This window comes from Apteryx rowi, unplaced genomic scaffold (genome assembly GCF_003343035.1).
Source record: "Apteryx rowi isolate R43461 unplaced genomic scaffold, aptRow1 scaffold_104, whole genome shotgun sequence".
NCBI classification, from domain to species: domain Eukaryota; kingdom Metazoa; phylum Chordata; class Aves; order Apterygiformes; family Apterygidae; genus Apteryx; species Apteryx rowi.
In genome coordinates, this window is record NW_020447242.1 from 69,666 (window position 1) to 89,365 (window position 19,700).

Genomic DNA, 19,700 nt, shown 5'->3' on the forward strand with positions numbered 1-19,700 from the left:
ATTTTCAGCACTAATTAACCATCCAAGTGTTGGCTACACCAGTTGCAATGTTATTCTTTAGAAACAATTAAAAATGCAGCTATAAGGTCAGACACAACTAGAACAAGAGCTGACACCCAGATAGATGAGATTCAGTAAAACTCAGCTTGTTCCTACTTCTCTACTTGTAGAAAGTATTGGAAAACTACAAATAGAAATAAATTTCCGTGGATCTCCGTCTCTAACTGGGTAATTTCACAGTAACTATAAAGTCAGCAACTGCTACATTTATTCAGAGTTCACTATTTGTCAGATGGTGGGATAAAGGGATTTGCTTAAAATTATTTCTAAGTAAAATGCTTGAAATTGTCAGTTGTTTATCTCCATTTTCTTCCTTCAGAGGAATTTATGTGTCATTTCTGTCTCAAAGAACACCAATTGCAACCTGGGTTTGAAGGCACTTTTTTCTTTGGTTTCCAAATCACTGTATTACACAAGCATAAGCATCCACACAAAGGCATTTGCTGGCCCTGAAATCAAGTAGCATAGCACAGTTCATATCCATATGGCTGAGCTCTCTTCTCCYCTCCCCCAAAAGGTGACCACATTCATAGTGCCTATTGGGAACTGCACTGGTCCCAGAACAGTCCCAGGCATTATCCGGGAGAATGTTAGTTGGCATGGTCCAGAATTCTGTCACAGAGTGAATTAATAGTATACCCATGTTCGTCTGTTACCCTGTACCTGGGTTTGTTTACCCATAAAGATTTAGCCACAGAAAATGCAACTCTGCACACCAGCGTGCAGAGAGCACAGCTGCCAGGAAAAAGCACAGTGGTCATTTGAAGGTCCCTCCCCCTTCTGAAGTAGCTGCAAGAAGATGAAGCCACCGCTGAGGAAGTGACTCAGGAAAGCCAGGGACTTTATGTGGAGGAAGAAACAGGGGACTCTCAGTCTAAGTCTCTGTCAGGGAGCAGCAAGGGTCAGCTGCTTCCAAAGGGGAGATCTAACTCTAAGGTATCTAACGCTATCATTCTTCAAATATTTTATCAGGAAAGTGAGTGTATCATTGCGTACCCTTGTAGCTCATTAATTCCTAGTTCTCTTTCATATGTGCTAGCCAGTAAATAACTGCCTTATACTTTCAAGCTGCATGTATATCTTGCTTGCAAAATCTCTTTGCATACAGCTAAAGGTATTTGAACAAAATGACCCAAAGAGGAAGCATTAAATATAGTATTAGGTTTCTCAACACAAAATACAAATCTCCAGAACAAATGGACTCAAACCTTTAAGGTTGCAAGAAAGATGATATTTCAATGAGCTCAAAAGATTTGGACAAGATAAATCAACAGATGTGGATAACGGAGAAGTGTTAGATGCTTAYCATATAGTTTGTCAGGAATCGTAAGACAGGAACAGTAAGTATACAAATAGTAGAAACATCATCTCTCAGGATAGGTCTGGTAACTGGAGAAGCAGGGAGAAATGTATTTCCAAATAGTTTGCAGGGCCTTAAATACTAGGATTTGCATCCCTTCCCTTTTCTTCAGCTAAAAAAAGATATTACCAGCCAGGCTTCCTTTCCTTTCTAAGTTTCATCCATTAGCCTTATTTATACATCTATACAGAAGACCAAATCCTTAATTGCAACCCAGTCCATGTCAACTGTTTCTACCTTTCATATATCTGGTAACTGCCATTATGTTTCTCAGCAGTCTGCCAACTTAGCAGTCTGCTAAGGTTAACTCTTACTCTTACTCTTTCCTCACAAGTCTGCCTTCACAGTGTCCTGATCACTTTGTTTTTCTGGAAGTCCCTCGTTTTTATTGTTTATTTCTAATAATGTAGTAATTAGTATTGAACAGAAGATTCCAAACATTATCAAGAAGCAGGCTCTTAAAAAAAATTGGGGAGGGGGGATTTTTTCCAAATATACATCTTTTAACCACAGAATTCATCATCACTGGATATTGTGAATGCCAGTAGTATTAAATGGTTCAAACAGTGATTAGACTAATTAATGGAAGAAAGGTTCAGGAAAACTATCAAATGATAGTGCATGTAACCCCTCCACCCCTAGTGCCCAACTTCTGGAAGTCTGTAAACAGCAAATTGCCAAATGCTGGAAGGCTATACAACAGAAGAGATGAAACATACCCCTCTGTGTTTTGTTTTGTACTTGCAGTATGTCCCAGGTATTGCTAGGACGGATGAACTGTTTGTCTCACTTGGTACAAACATTCTTATGGTCTTGTATAGTAAGTTATCTATTTGTTTTACTTTGTGGATACAATGACCACAGAATTGTACCGACCGTTCTTACTGATACAAATATTTTGCCAAGCCTTAAGGCAAACCAGCAACTTGCATCCATGTGGCTTCATTAACAATGAATTGTGCCTCTGTTCCACAGTAGTTCTGCCGGTATTACAGCAATGCTGAACCTCATATTTTAAAGTCTCACTCTCCAAAGCCTGAGATGCCAAGTGATTGTGGTTATAAGTAATAGGAAATGTTTGGAAATAAAGAAAAAAAATTCTGAAAATTCAGGTCTCTGCCTATTAATTGAAGTTATGTTTCTCAGCTTCACTTCCTCCTAGGTTCCTTTCTCGCATGATGTTTCAAGGCTCCTCTTAAAAATGTATTATTTTTCATTTGTTCAAGTTAAAACCACTGGTATTTTTTCTGAGGTTTCCACTCCTTGTAGGTTCCTTTGTGGTGTATCTCTTTTTTAACAGCTCACAACTCCTTTTGGCTTAGCATAATCTGCACATTTCCTTAACGTGTTGCTTGTTCCCTTTTCTAGAACACTAATGGAGTCATTAAATAAGGTCATACTTTTTGCCAACGTCTGATCTTCCACAGCTTGACTGTCTGCAGAAGTTAGTGTGCTGTAAGCTAAGATGTGAATTAACATCATGATAGTTATTTTGCAGTCTTTCCCAGATGGGTGCTCTTAATGCACAATAAGTATATATTTTGCTGATTTCTAAGTCAGGGCTTGGGTGTTATTCTGAACCAACCTCAGCTATCCTTTCTACCTACACCACAGCTTGTAGTTTACCACAATTTCTGCAGCTTAATTTTTCCAAGATATTTTCAAATGTAACTCAGGCTCTCTGACAGAGGCTTTCCAGTAACTTGTCAATCTCTTTGCACTTGCATATACTTAGAAGGAGCAAAAATGGATTGAAAAAAGGCCAGAAGAAACAACAGAGAATTACAGGATTACTTCTGGACAAAATCTTAAGTTTGAGGCCTACAGCTACCAGTATGTCTGAAAGACAATGGAGAGAAGAGGGGGTTAGCACCTCAGAGGTGGTGGAGTTAACCTCAAGCCTGAAGTTCTGTGGCATTTATGGGTCAGGTTGAAGTGCTGGAGCGAGTCAACATTTCAGGTAGGATTTACTGTAGATATTATTAATGGGTTTCAAGCCTAATTGCTTAGAAAAAAGAGAGCCTAAATATGAGACAGTTCACTCTACTTTCAAATTGATACAGGTCTCTGCAAAAATAACAAAACCAAACTGGGAGATGAGTAAGATGGTTGGCGACAAGAGAACAGAAGAAAAATTAGAGAAAACGGAAAGGTAAAAAAAAAACAATATGGAAGACTGTGATGTGAGGGATTTGTGAGAACTGAGGGATGTGTAAGATTTGAGAGACTGATCAGATTTCCCTTCCACTAGCCAATGTTAAGGTTTCACCTTGTTTTAGTTGCTTTTAACCTAACAACTAAATCAGAAAACAGCATGAGAAGACACAAAGACACAGGAGTGGGAACATCAGAAGAAAGGAAAAATTAGTCCCAAGACAATGAATGAAGGAGAGCATCTAGAACTGAATTGTGCAAAACCATTCTCCTACTGCTGATGAAAGTTTCAGTGAGCAACTTCATTGTTTCTCACTAAAATGTAGCTGAATGAACAAGATAGGAGTCATAGAGTGAAAGAAAACTGCTGAATTAAAGATATCTGACAGTTGCTAAAATATATGCACCAACTGCTCTTGCAGACTACTCAGAGGAAATAGAGGAATATTCCCCTCTTTTATGGGTAACTGAACCAGATAATTGTGCACAAAAATATTGGTCAGTCGTTTGTTACCTGTATCGAGAGCAGACTGTAAATCTGAAATTGTGTTTTTTCTTTTCCACTTTCCACTGAATTGCATCACAATCATGCAATGTCTTTTTTTCATGTTCACGCTAAGACATGCTCCAGCAAATCAGACGTGGTATGACAAATATAACGAAACAAAATGGTGTTCACTACTCTTTTAACCATCAAATTCCTAGTAACATTTTTGAGCCATGGAATGAGCTGCTGTGTCAGAGAAATACAGAGCTGAGTAAAACAGGATCCTGGGCTTTATATGTCTTTTTAAATAATGTCTTTAAGGATCAATCCTTGCTTCCCATGGAGTTCAGTTCCATCGATTTAACTGTAAATTTCGGCATTCTTAAACAGGTTAGGTTGAATGTTTTTTAATTGCTCATTGCATATTATCTCAAGGGACAATAATTAATAAATAAATTAATAAATACAGGCTTTATTCCATAACCTAATGAAATGAATATAGCTGCCTAAGAAAGGTGATGTTACTCTGTATTTATCTTGCATTAAACTATTTTAACATACAGTACAACAGCATCTACTTTATTTTTTTCCCTGAAATTTTGCAACTAACCAACATACAGAATGGTTTTAATCAAAATATTTTTGGCATTAATGGTTTTAAAAGCCTTACCTATCTTTCAACTATTAAATTATTAGATTTCTCAAAAATTTTTTTGCAAAAGACAGTAGGGGGTACATTTGTTACTTATTTTCTTAGAGTATGCTATCTTCAGCAAGTGAAAACATTATATTTTCAATAGAGTTCCATAAAATATTTCTGAATAGCTTTGTTGAAATATTAAGGCAGCTTCAGCTTCTATGGAAGGGCTGACTGGAACTTTAAATATGCTCAGAATTTATCATAAAAATAGTACTTCAGTAATTATATAGCAAAACAGGAAATCTTAAAAAATATGACATGACTTTTCATCAGCTCCAGATTGACTAAATATTCACACGTCTTGAGCTAGAACAAGTTTGTTTCTGTAAAAGGCTTCTTTAGCATAAATTAAGAGAAAAGGCAAAAGAGAATTCTATTTTGTCCTAAGGAATTTCATTTTAGGATGGGAAGCAAGTTTTCTGGCAAACTGACATTGGCTATGTCTACATTAGAAAGGAGAAGGGTCCAGTAGGAGAAGAACTGTTAAGCAGAAAACACCCCCTCCTGCATCTTCTCCAAACACACATAGTAATTCTTTTTCTTTCTTTCTTTCTTTCTTTCTTTCTTTCTTTCTTTCTTTCCAAATAGCACATGCTAGAACCACACCTTATCCAGGTTTGCTAAATGCTATCCCTGGATTTAGCACGCTTATCCTTGTTCACAGTACATTCAGTCCACATAGTACATTCAGTAATTATAATGTTCCCATAAACTGTATTCTTTGTCTCCAAGAAAAAGATAGATTTGAAAGCATATTTGCATGGCAGGCATTATAATTCACAAAGGGACCATTACATTGTCCTCCTGAACATTGTTGGAGAATAATCTGGAAAGTTTAACTCAAATTTTGCCAGTGTCAGTTTTAACTATCTTCCAGACAAATGTGTCTTCTTCTGGACAAATCGGTGAGGCTAATCTGAGCCCTCACAAACCCCAGTCCTAACACTAACCTTAGTGCCACTAACACAGCCAGTTCAATATCTCAATTTTTTATATTCTGATAGACAAAATCTATTGGGTAAGCTACATTTACAACACTACTACACTTGTATGCCTGTCCTGCTCATTCATAGGATTTTACTGCTCCCACAACAGTGACAATGGAGCAAGACACATTTCTGTACTACCACTATCCTACTTTACTGCCTGATTTATTTAAAATGCCAAAAATGGGCTTGTACCAACAGATTGGACTAAATGGAAGTACAGATACACGTCTCATTTCGCCTTTTCTGCTATGAAAGAAATACTACTCAGCAGAGGAGTGGAGTAGACAACTGGACATCATAAAATCTTAAACAAATTCTGCTAAATGAGACAGTCCTTGAGAAAAGGCTGAGGTTGGATTTATATCTAGAATTTAAATAGTCTTAATCATAAATAATAAAAGAGTAAATCCACTTATTTGATATCTTCATTAGATGGAGATATATCAGTCTACTCTGTGGGCCCACATTCAAAATGGAAAAACTACAATTACTAGTGTTTACTAATCAGAATTAAAGTTGAGTTCCCAAGAATCAATCAGTAGGGATTAATGTTGTGTCTAGATAGGACTGATAAATTAGAATTAGGACTGGCAGTGCCCAAATGCACCTGGCAAGGTTTGTGTCAAAACTGACAGGTACCACTGGCCTTAAAGTGACAACTAGGTAGGTTGCAAGGCAGCAAGTTTTGATAAGTAAGCAGCTGACTGCGGGCTGGTAGAAGTTACAAGAATAATTTTAAGGCCACAGCTGGTATTAGGGTCTCCTGGCAGGTGTCAATAAGTTAGGAACAGCCTTATTTCAGAAGAAGATATTTTAGGGTAGGTTTAAGATTGGTGCTGACAGGGATCACATAGCACAGATACAAGTATCTTAGAAATATACTCCAAACCACAAGCTGCCAAACAGCTACCACATTTTATTTGGTTCATTTACCACATCTCTAAAACTTAAGACTTCAAATTAGACAGATTCACACATTTTCCCTGATATGACTAATGACAGCAGTGCTTACAGCTTATCAAGGTATATGACAGGCTCTAGAGTTCAATGAATGGAAAGAAATTGGCTTTAAACATTTATAAAGATGTTGAAGAAATTCATTATTTAAATTATGTATTGAAGCCTTTCCAACCTGTCTGAACATATTTTGTATGTAAACTGAAGTAAAAAGTAAAAATGTGTCTTGGTAATAAAAGTTTTCCAAAATGCACTACTGAACAAATAATGTCCTTCATAATCCATAACAAGTGAAGATAAGCAAGATTATGAATTAATTCTATTGCCCTTTGCATAGGTCACATTTATTTAGTTGTATACCATAGTTTAGTATCCAGTGCCATAATAACCTACGTTTATTCCATAATTTCCAGAGACAGTGCTAAGGTGCTTAACTAAAAAAAAGGCAATCCTCCTTCTCCTTTTATCTGTATTTCTTCAAGCAAGTGTGTCTAAGCTTTCAGTGCTGCAGAGTTATTAGAACTGACATGCAATTTCATTCATTCTTGTGTTCTATCATAAAGTGCAAGCATTTGGATAGCCTGAGAGGGGATGCAAGTGTAAGGTCACAACAGATTCCTGAAACATATTTTGTATAATCTGACTGCTTACCTTGCAATCTAGATAAATTACATAGTAAATTCGGACTCTTTGCCATGGTGAACATGCTTTGCTAAAAAATTAGAAACACGGCCTCATCAGGACTGAATTCCAAACTGGTGTGTGTGGCTCCAATCCTGATTCAAGTAACGTTTGTTGACAACAGCAGAAGTGTTGCTCGGTTTCAGTAGTGGAGGATCAGGCTATTGGGTCCCTAGAGATCAGACCCTGCTATGGAGAACATTTATATCAGTGGTGATTATGGCTCACAGAATTCTTCGTTATCTAACACTGGTCTTAGTATCGGTCTTTGTACAGCTTTGGCTGCTTTCAGATAAGATTTTTTTTTAAATCTCACATACTGTAACCACCTTTCCATGTGGTTCTGTCTCACCAGTCCTTCTGGGCCAAGGCTGGGAGAAAGACAGGTTGGGAGATGGGATCATGTCCTGTCACGGAGGGAGGTGTCAGGCCCAAGCACAGAGCTTCTTCTCAATTTAGCTACAGTTTAGCTACAGATGCTAAATAATAGGGAACTTGGTCTATACAATTCTGTGCCTAAATTAGTATGCATAGCTTTTCTSTTCTACTTGTGAAATCCTTTCTCTTGTGCTATTTTGCAGAAAGAATTCTGCACAGAAATAGTAATAAAATATTGAGAAAGCATGAGCTTTTTTTCTCAAATACTTTACGAATAATTTGAGAGGTATTTTTAATAAAAATATTCCTTTTTGCTAAAATCTGTAGGTATACAAAACAATACTGAAATTAACATACATGCTCCTAAATTTTTTAAATTTCATTTTTGTGGCTTAGCATCAGAATGAATAACTTGATACATAAGAATGAATCTTTTGTTTCATATTTACACAATTTTTTTTCAGGTATGACACTGTACATAACAAATAGAATTCCCATCATATGTGAGATTTACTTAAACCCAGTGAGGAAGACTGAAAAATAAAAACAATAAAGATTACAATTTTTCGACTTCAGCAATTGAATTTGTTAAATGGCACACATTCAAATCAATGGATTAAATTTGATAAAGTTTGTTTTCTCTTTTTTTTGTTTCAGTATAGTCTGGCATGAAATGGTAAAAGCGGAGATAGCTGGAATTAAATGATTTACAGAAGCTGAACAAAASTCAATTTAAAAATTAATTTAAGATACTAATGTTCACGTGCAGACGTTATAACGAGGTTAATTTCCTGAAGACTGTGACTCCGTGACAGTGAGACTGTGACACTATGACTCTGGCTTCTAGTGAGGTAGTTCCTGCATGGGTAAAGTTATGGCAACCTGGATTTGGGACTCACAAAAGCAGAGGACATGTAATTTTTGAAAGAGTAAATACTTAATGTAGTAATTTTTCTCTGATAAATTTTGAATAATAAAAAAATTAAAAGGTGGTGTTAATAGAATAGATATATGCTGTTTTTATATACAGTTGCACACCAGAGTGGTGAATGAAAACAAAAACAAAATATACAGAAAGATTACCTGGGCACTAACTACAATTCATGTAGTAGTGCCTACTACACTACATTAGAACAAATCAATAAAGTGGGAAAACAACCAAATATTAGAGAAACTTTTAAACAGAAAACGTATTTGTTAAGTGAGTCAGGACACTGCTATTCACTGCACAGAGGAAAAACAGTGAATACAGAGAACTAAGGGCACTGAATGTATTGCCTATTTTCACCAGTAGGACAAAGACCGAGAAGCGAAGCAGAGGCAGGACTTCATTTCCAGCAAGAAGGAATTCTTTGTGTTGTTGCATAGGAATGCATAACATAAGGGAATCGTCAAGCAATGCATAGCATAAGGGAATGCCTACACACATAGGAGAGGAAATAACTGTGATGGTAGTTTATTCATTAASCTAAGGACAGAGTTTGGGAAGTTGAGTCTTAATAAGACTCTGAACACAAGCTCTGATGTAGTTACCCTCCATATAGCATGCAGACCTACCATTCAGACCTATCAACCCAACCAGTCCTACATGCACAACTGCCAGTACCAGACCTACAGAGCTAGGTGAAATGCTTCAAATTTTGAAATATACACCATGAAAATTTGTTGACTTTTTGAAAAATTTCATTGACATTTTGAAAGTTAGTGAAGAAAAAAGTAAAACATTGCAATAAAATACTTGTGATTTTTCCTGATTAGCTTTAGAGACAGGGTTGTATAGGAAAGTAAAAACAGACAGAATCAGACCTTTGGAATAAGCCTGAGCTTGTGGGAGAAGGATGCTGTAAGACCCTTTCAAGCTGACTGTATCTTACTTGTTCTGTAAGCAGAGAGTTATTAGCCTAAGATACACATAAGGCATTTTTTAGATTTTCCTATTAGTAAAAGTATCTTTAAATAAATTGGTTGTTAATATACAAGCTATTGAAAAGTGTTTGTCTGTTTTCGTGCGATTCCAGTTCAGAGACATTGTTCTCAGCAAGTGTGGGACTGTGATTGGGTCTTCAAAAAAATAATCAACTCATCATACAGGAAAGCAATGCTTCTAACCTGGGCAAGTGACACTCATTGATTTCAACACCTCTTTTAGTCTCAAGGTTGCTCCTTTCAGTTGTGACTAAAAATTAAATCACTCTGTGGTTTGAGGTTTGGAGGAATTCTGAACAAAGGAAATGTACACTGTGACCAAAGCTATTGAGAAAATTTGATCCAAATTTATGAATAGTTTCCATTAGCCTGAACCTACAAAATATGCAGAGTACAGAAAGAACAGTAGTAAGAGATCAAGATTTACCAACACAGTTCTCTTGTCAAGCAACAACCCTTCTGAATTAAGATAAGCATCCCACGCTGTTACATGATGATATTGTTTTCCCAAAGTATTAGTAAGAACTGAGGCTTGAGAGTAGGTTTGTCTCTCAAGTTAAATTAAACATTCGGTAACAAAAGCCTTGGAGATCATACACCAGGAAAGTCATGACACAATACAATGCATGCTTCCACAATGCAGTAGCATAGAACCTTTCACCTAGAAATACACTTCAACAGGAAACACAGAAGATTTTTTACTAATTTTTGTACAGCCATATCACATCGGCAACTTGGAGTATATCAAAGAATTGCCTAAATCACTTCCTTTTTCTGATAATGGAAATTCTATCAAGCCTAATGCATAATTTGGATACTAGTAATAACTCTATTTTTTTGCCACTTTTAAGATTTTTTTTCCACTTGAAAAGAAGAGGTAAAATATTAGCAGTAGATGCTTAAGAAACCACAGCAAGTTTGTAAAAAACTATTCTTAAAACCAAATATAAAGTCTTCCGCAGGGGTGGTTCACCACTTCCTCTGGCTGCCCATGCAGGAACTTATTTAGCAGAGAAGATAAAAACAAGAGCTATGTGCAGAGTAATTAGACACTAGGGATGACTCTGGATCAGGATTTCTTAACATTGGGTATTGGAGATTGACATTGTCAGTCGTTTGTGATGCATATATAAAATGACCCACATTTGTCCTTCTTAGTCATGGATTATTAATTTTTCTTTTTTATAATTTTGGCTTTATGATGTGTAGCAACATTAATTTAGTTTAATGCGAGACTTGTACAAATTTCAGCAGAAAGATAATATTTTAATAGATCACTCAAAAAGGAATTAGAGAAAAAAGAATGCTCCCGTAAATCTTTGTCTCATCTGCAGGAGATACATCAGCAATGATTATTAACAACAATGCCCTTTGTAAATATTTGTCCCACACTCAAACAAAATATTAGAACTTAGAATTCTAAATACTAATGTTTTTAGTACCTTTTCAGTACTTTTCATATCACCGCATTTCCTCTTCATGCTGGAACTATAACTGAGGACAACAGTTGAAAAGTCATTCAAATGGTGTTCCTTTTCAGGCAAAAATCAAAACATAATGTTTATCTTGAAGGCAGCCTATGCTTGTGGAGCTTTCAGTCCAGACATTCAACCAAAATGAGAATCAGTTCTACAGTTCCTCTTAAAAACAACATACTGAACTCCTACCAAAGACTATAAAAAAAAAACTGAATAAACACCATTTAGAAAAAAAAAATAATTCTAACCCTTGAGATATGAAAGACTGAAGAAAGCCTTGTGTAAATATAAGGGCCTGAATCCTCTCATAAGGTCAAACCAAAGGCTCCAGTTCAGCAAAGAGCTTATACTCCAAGCCTTGAACACTGTTTCACTGATTTCATTGGAGATGAGGTAGAGCTCAGTGTTTAATGGTAAAGATGGGACTAAGTTATATGGATCTGGAAAAACAAGTCGTCTGCAGTTAGAGAAAGTGAATTACTGGCTGTTTCCATTAGGTCATATTTCTGCTGTAAAATTAGGATATTACAGAGTTTGAGTTAGTCATTAATCTGCTCCAATCCAGACTGATCTGTATGCTCTGCAGAAAGATATGACAATAGTGAGTACCGTCCTTGCTAAATTTGGATGACTGGTAAAGGAGTTGGGGTGAATTAATGACTGTAAACTATTTGTCAAGTAGAAGCTCACACAGAGAAAGAGATTCATCATTTCATAATCATACCGTACAGATGCCCCAGCCTATTGCATTAAAGGCAATGATCTCTTCACAGGGAAGTGATGGAAAAGAAATGAGAAGCTTTTTGAAACTGGATTATACTGAAGATGTATTGAATATATCTATTATCACAAAAAAAAAAAAAAAAATCCAAGTCTTGCTGTTATTATTTTGGAACAATTCATCACTTATATATAATGAAAAGAAGAAAAAAAATCCAAGAAAACATAGTTGCTTAAAATATAATATTCATTTTGCTTGGCACTAGCTAGTAAGCAGAGTGGCTCACTGCATGTCCAAATTTATTTTAATAGAAAATGGAAATGTATATATTAGGACATTCAATTTACACTACCAAAGGAAGTCAGTATCAAATATCTCACAGGCATAGCAGGAGTTTCAAAGGGAAATCCTATGAGATCTCATTCTGAAACTCTAAATTTCTAACTACCTTTCAGCAACTATCATTGTAATCAGGAGACAGAAAGATAATCATAGTAATTAGTTAATCTAGTTATTCAGTTAATTTTTTGCATTTTGATTCAATCTCTATCCTGTCTCCAAACACAAATTTAATTTCAGTAGTGATTTCTATCTTGTGGCTACTGCAAATTTAACAAGATTCTCACAGATTTACCTTCTCAGTATAACTCAGCACTGCCCCCAGCTTCCCCTTGCATGCATTCTAGAAATAAAATATATGCTAAGAGAGCAGAATGTGCATTGGTAAAAGTGGATTGGAGAGATGTTGAGAGATATTTGGGAAGCAGAACAAAAAAGAATTGACTCCATATTCCAAATGATAGTTAACATGATTTTTACAGAAAAAGTTTAGATTTTTTAATAGAAAAAGATTACATTTCTGGAAGTTAGGTCTTTAAAAACCCTCAAAATAGGTCATCACCAGGTTGCACTATGCACAGATATGCACAGATTTGTCATAATTTCTACTCTACAAGGTCTGAGCTGTTGTAAAAGGTGAGTCTGAGCATACTTAGTGGGAAAAGGAGCATATTCTCCTTGGATGCTCTAGATTTTTCCAAACAAAATCTAGATTTAGATTAAAAGTTCTGATCTATCAAGTTGGGACTCAAAAGATTTCTACACAAATCAAAGTCAAGACCATAAAAAATAGATTTAAATTATTCACAAAATAGAAGACAGACACAGTTTAAGCACACACAGAAACCACAGGCCAGCCTTGGAAATTACTGAGAAGATGAGGGAAGTACCTCCTGCCTCTTTTCCCCCCAACTAATATACATGCCCCCAGCAGCATCTCTGGCACATAACAGCCAAATAATGCAATGGTGGTTCTCCTCTTTTTCCCTCTGGTTGCAAAGCTGCTGCCAGATGCACCTAGAGTCTCCAGTCCACCAACCAGATGTGGTTTGACTTACCAGGCAGAAGGAGCAAGAAACTTCCAAAAAGTAGCCAGTAGAGTGCCCTCTTAAGCAAATATACTGTGTCCTTGCAAACTCCAGTAAAGCAGAAGGCTGCATTTTCCCTTTCTATCACAGAAAAAGTGCATGCTTCCAAGGATGCATCTTCAGGATTTGCACAAGGGTTAGGGGTCTTCAGCATGTGTTCTATGGAAGGAAATGAAACAAGGCATTTAGAATAGTGATCTTATCATTTAAAATCTGTAGTGATCCAAATCTGTAATCTTTATCATATCTATATATAAATATAGATATATGTATGTGTGTGTGTCTGTCCCTGACTCATACAGGAGCAAAGAGAATCACAGAGAATCCATGACCATAGCTTTCTCCAACAATGAGAATAACTCAACTGCCTATAATATGGACAATATCTGCAGTGGGATGCAGATATCCGATTCCATGTTTTCCTACATGACTGAGGACTGACACAAAAGCTCAAAACCAGTGTTTTCAGCTAACTAGAATAAGCAAAATGGTCAGCAGCAATGGCAAATGCCTTGGAGCTAAAGTCTAGGAAAGAAAGGGTAACCTGTTACCATTATTACTACAGAAAGTATTTAGGGTAAAGGGGTTTCTCAAAGGATACCAGTGAATGTGAAGCTGTGAGAACTTTTGCTTCTGTGAGGTGAAATCAACTTTGATTTAGGGCAGAAACTAAGTGAGGGCATTACTTTGTGTAACCCCCAGGTTTACACTTTGAGAAGACATTTTCAAATGCTTGAAAACACTTTTCCATTCAAGAATTTCCTAAATAGCTTTTTTTTCTGAAATAAGTTATATAACCTGAAAGATCGATATGAAGCTTTGGTTGGTAATATGTAGTCTTTAACCCCTCAATCCCACACAACACTGATGTAAAATTGCTGGCCATTCAAACTTACAAACTATTTTTAATTTAAAGATTATAATTTACCATTCTGTGACATTCTGTTGCCTTTGTATATGCCCTAAAGCAATTTGGATACCCATTCTTTGGAAAAAAGTTATTATTTCAGGCACATTTCCAATTACCACAGTCTGCAGATAAACACTGAAGTGCACCCCAAGCTTCCACCACAATCATCCTAACAAATGATATACCCACACCAAAATGGCTAGCTATGAACCAGAACCAGACTACATTTGACAGTTTCCAAAGCTTATTCACTATTCTGATGCAAGAGCAGTCATGCTAATTTCTTATGTAAGTCCAAGATCATCTGCCTCCTCCAATGAAAGTCTGGGAATTACTACTGCCATCTGATGTCTATACACTAGATGTCCTTCTCCTGGAATACCATTTGTGCAGCAGGAGCAAGACAGTAGGTGGTAAATTGCATCATGCCAGACCCATCAGCTATGTATTCTTCCAAATCTGAACACTGTGAACACAGAAATTCCCAAGGCAACCTCCAACAATCTGTTCTGAAACTTGAGCAATTGAGCCATAAATATGGCAACATGCCTGTCCAGTTTATGCAGCACTTAACAGAGCTAAACTTTAGTTTAGTCAGCAACTTTGACTTTTACTCTCAAGACCACATAGGAGGCTGCTCTGTAATCATGTCCACCCTTAGGGTACTGGAAAGCAGGAAGATGGCTACAGGCTAGTTTTAAAATTGCTCCACTCTACATGGTACAGAAGATACACCACAGCTTAGCTGGTATGTTCCAAGAAACACAGTATAAGCAAGCTTAGCACTTGTTACCAAGGTGGATGGAGGGAGGACAGATCTGCTGGCAACAAAAAATATCATTGCTGGATGCAAATCTGAGCATTAAGATGTCTGTCGCCATAGACATCTCATGAACTGAAGTATAAATCTTTGAAAATTAAGCATAAGTAAACTGCCATCTTTCTTTGCTTTTAAAATCATCAAGACAAGCTGCACTCAGGTACATACAACTTTCAAGTTTTGGCTTTTCACCTAAAAATATGCTTCCAGAATCACTACCACGTGGCTCTAAGGATTCTGTTCAATGTATAAATGTTCACAAGCCAGGAAACTTCAGTGCAGATTTGTTGAGCAGTAACTTTTAGCGATGTAAGCACATTACAGACTGATAGAGGTTTCAAAAACAGCACAAGGGAGAATGAAGGAATGCATTTCAAAGCTGTGTACAGAAGATAAAATGTTCACATCCCAGTTTTAAAAAATTAAGCAGATATGTGCACACGTCTTGCAGATTGCTTTGATAAATCAGTACATAAGAGTACTTTTTAACACATGTGGATTCATAACCTAGGTTAGTGTTGCTGTGTTCACATAACTGAAAATAAGTTCTACTTCACAGCTGAATTACAACACTAAATCTAACAACATAAACCATATATTTTCTACCTCTTCCATAAAGAGCTAGACAGAACACACTAATTTTTTTGCATTCTGCAAGGGAATCTGAATTCAAATGTTTCCAGAAAGACTCAGAGTTATCTATACTGACTTTAGATTTCAGTTGTTAATCTGTCCTAAAGAGAGCTTTGTAAATTGGTAAAATCAGCCTTTTCTGCCCACATATTTAAAAACCAACACTCCCATACCCCCCCCCAAAGATTCTTTCTCAATGACTGCAATTTGTTGTAGCAGCAAGAAATGAGGTTATGAATATTTATTATATATGGGAATGTATATAACTTGAAAATTACATTTTACTTGCAATTTCCTTGCATAGTATACAACTGTGTTCTTATTAGGGTTATAAACATGGATGTATAAAGCTGCAATAATCTTTCTTAGATGATAACTTGGCCAGTCCTCAGAGTAAATAAACAGCAGCTGTAACCTCACTTCTCTGAAAAGCCTTATTGAGATGAAGTGACTTCATCTCAGTATCAGCAAAATGCAGAGCAACAAAGGGGAGGACAGAAAAATCTTTTTTTTTCTTTTCCTGAGACCTTCAAAAAGATTCCAGGTAGAAATCTCCACAGAAATAATAAAAATCTAGAATATCCAGCTACTTCAGACAAGGGAATTCATAGCTTCAGATCTGAAAACTGAGTTTGAATTATGCAGCAATTTGGGCCCACTGTTAACTATGTGTACTGCCCAAGTGACACAAGAAGATTATATTAACTACACAATCTGTGCTAATCCACTGCTTTCTTATGACCTTCATAAAGATTTAGCATCTTTTATCAAGAACTAAACTCAAGTTAAAAATAACTACTTTTCCTTTCTTTAAAACTAAATGGTATTTACTAAAAAAAGTACTTGATGTGTCCTGGTCAGAAGATAGAAGAAGAATTTTTCATAAGTTTTCTAGATGATTTTACAGACTTAGAAGGACTCTCCTAGCCACTTTTCCATGTCTTACCAAACTGAATTAACCATTTGACTATAATAATAACAACAACAATAATAATAATTTTAAAAATGGAAATTTTTTTGCCTTTGGTGGGTGTTAGACATGTGTGAGTCTTTGAGAATCTGATCTGGAATGGGTAATTTGCAGCAAATCATTTGTTCAATTAGTATGTCCATTTTTCATTTCTTTGTGTTTGTAGAAAATGATTGCCTAAAATGTACTGTAAATTAAATGAACTCAGTGAAAATCCGTCTAAGCCAATATCTGCAGTTTGAGCTGCATTGCACTGTGGTAATTTAGTCAGATTATCCTACATCAGTATTTTCTTTCCCTGACTTGAAAATATGTTCAAAATGAACTCTCATATATACATGGATTTTTTCCATTAATATTCCACATGCTTATTTTTTCTCAAACATTTGTACCAATGGGCAAAGCAAATTAAATTTAGAAACAGATTCTTTCAGAATGTTCTTATGGGATCCATCTAACTATATTAAATTTGTGCTGGCATATGAAATGCCATAGTCCACAAGGGGTTTGAAATGAGTTTCAGATCATATCCTCACATTTTTTTTTCGCTTTCCTCCCTTTCTCCTTTACCTTCCATCTCCTTGAACCCAATTCTTCATACCTTTCAGGCTCAGCACTCAAATGTGCTTACCTTCTGCTGATTATCCATGTGTCACCCCTGATCATTCACATCAGCTTCTTCCAGGCCTCCTRTTTAGTATCACAGCTGTTATTTTTGTGTCCACTGCACAAAGACTGATGTCTTCCTTCCAAACCACCCTTGTAGTCTGTTCCCAGACAGATGTAGATCTTGCACAAGCTGTTTGAGAAGCTTGAGCTTCTGTACTTGAACTTCTTGCTGATCTTTCACCATCAGTCCCTACAACTACTAACTGGAATAAACTTGAACATATATAATACTAATAAATCCAAAGCACATGTATTTCAACAAAAGCAGCAAGTGCTTAAGATTTTCAGTTACAAATTGTCCCTAGGTCAGCAATCAGGATGTCATTGTTATAACTTCCTTCAACTCTGTTTTCTGCCACATGCTGACCTTGTACAAGATATAAATTTGATTACAGTATAAAATTCTGAGTTAACCTTACATTGAATTAATTAGAACTTAAACCAAACTTTCTTCCTCCATTTCCATAGTGCTTGGGACATATTTCTATTTAAAGCTGTAAAAGAATACATTGTTTCAAACTCACCACAAATCTATCTAGTACCAAGAGGATCTCTCTGGCAAAATCAAGGAACTTGCTTTGCAATTTCTTTGGCTTATCTATCCACTCAAACAATATTAAGAAAATGACTTCATGTTGGAAGAAGTATAGATTTGCTAAGAACAACATCTTCCACAAAGAATTATTGGTGGCAGTTCCCCCATACAAACAGGTACTTGCTTGATTGAAATGTTTTGGTTATTACCAAAAACAATGAAATTTTGAAAGTTCACAGGAGAGTATAGGTATATCCATAAAAATGACATTATATGGGTCTACACATATTCCCTCAGTAATGAGTACTTTTCTCCCCTCATCACAAGTGATTTTTAAGTTATTACTGATTTAACACACAAATGGCTTTAGCCCTTGACATGAACTATTTTCACTGAAAGTAATGGCAGATTTCATTTGTGATACTGTAAGAACATGTAGTAGGCCTTGAACACAGCAACAGATACTCACATTTTTATTTCAGTTCTAAGCAGGACATATTAAAATGTGGGGGTGGAAGGGACTATCCCAATGAAACACTTCAAACCAAAAAGATTCTTCCTATGGTGCCTGTGGGTACTTTTCACTAAGCAGTAACAATATGACTGCTACTGTGCAATAAATTATACTGACATCTAGCTTAGATAAAGGATTGTGTTAGTTTTCATAATCAATTTTTTTTTCACTTTCAGATCAAAATTCTGTCTCTTTTTTCAAGAAAAGTTGCTGTAAAATTAAGGTCAATAAGTTTTACTTGGGAAAGAAGTCTTACTTTGTAAAGTGGCTGTATCTTTAAAAAGACTAATCACTGATCACAATGATCAGTTAGTCCTATTGAATCCCTTAAGGAAGTATTTTGTAAAAGAGAAGACTCGGATTTAACAGTGGAATTAAATTCTTTTTAGGCAGAACACATTACTTGCTGCTAAAATGTTAAAGGAATGCATCAGTAATGTTATCACTTTGATCACAGCCTAATGATCTCTAGAAGGCCTAAAGGCTACATCTGCAGTTCCCCAGTACATGAGCATGGTAGCTCAGGCGGTTGCAGGGCATGGCTGTACCTGTTTGTACCTCCCTATGGAACATATTAAACTGTAAACATTTACAAATACTGTAATTCTGGAGGACTATACCAGGGGTCTGAAAAAAAGCTTAAGGGTTAAAATTATTTCAGAAAATTGGAAATCATTGGATTATATTATTAGTCAAAATGTTTTCCATTTTAATGGTTTCTCACGATCAGCTTTTATTCTGTGAACTTACCATGACAGAAAAAGAAAATAACATTCAGAAGGAGAGCTAAATGACAGTGATTTTCCTGATGGCCATTTTTTTGACTGGGTTACTGAATTTAAGCTCCAAAATCAGATATTGACAAATAAGTAAATTGTTTGATTTCCTGAAATTAGTCATCTCTAACTCTTTTCAATAGACAATTGGATCTTCCAATTTATTATTTCACTGTTTTTTTCTTAATATCCTCATGATTATTTTAAGGAACAAATACAAAATGAAGAAAGCTAAAGAAGGACAGGGCTGTTACTCTGAAAACTGTTAAGGTGTGGGGGTACACACCCATCCCTCAGCATTTTACCTTGTCTGTTAAGAAGAATAACCCCATGTTAGCTGCAAGAACTCATTTTTATCTCATGGCTGTTTGATAGCCTAAGGAAGGGTTCCAGTAGCATCCCCAGAGGAAAAGTGTCATATAAGTGAAATCACTATCACAGTCAGATATTACCTGCMGTTAATAAATAAAAATTTGAAGCCAAAGCCTCAGAGAAAATGATAGCTAAAATATCCAGGAAAGCAAAGAGTGCCTAAAGAAAGAGCACTTAATCTGA

The 19,700-nt window shown here is 36.0% G+C and overlaps 1 long non-coding RNA gene across 4 annotated transcripts in view; it reads right to left on the reverse strand.

The window, feature by feature from the left end:
• LOC112966891 overlaps positions 1-19,700 on the reverse strand; it is a 120,218-nt gene that overhangs the window by 69,659 nt on the left and 30,859 nt on the right. For all 4 annotated transcript variants that reach the window (XR_003253781.1, XR_003253780.1, XR_003253775.1 and 1 more), the window contains one exon: positions 13,289-13,477. This is a non-coding gene — a long non-coding RNA (uncharacterized LOC112966891). The remainder of the gene's footprint in view (positions 1-13,288; positions 13,478-19,700) is intronic.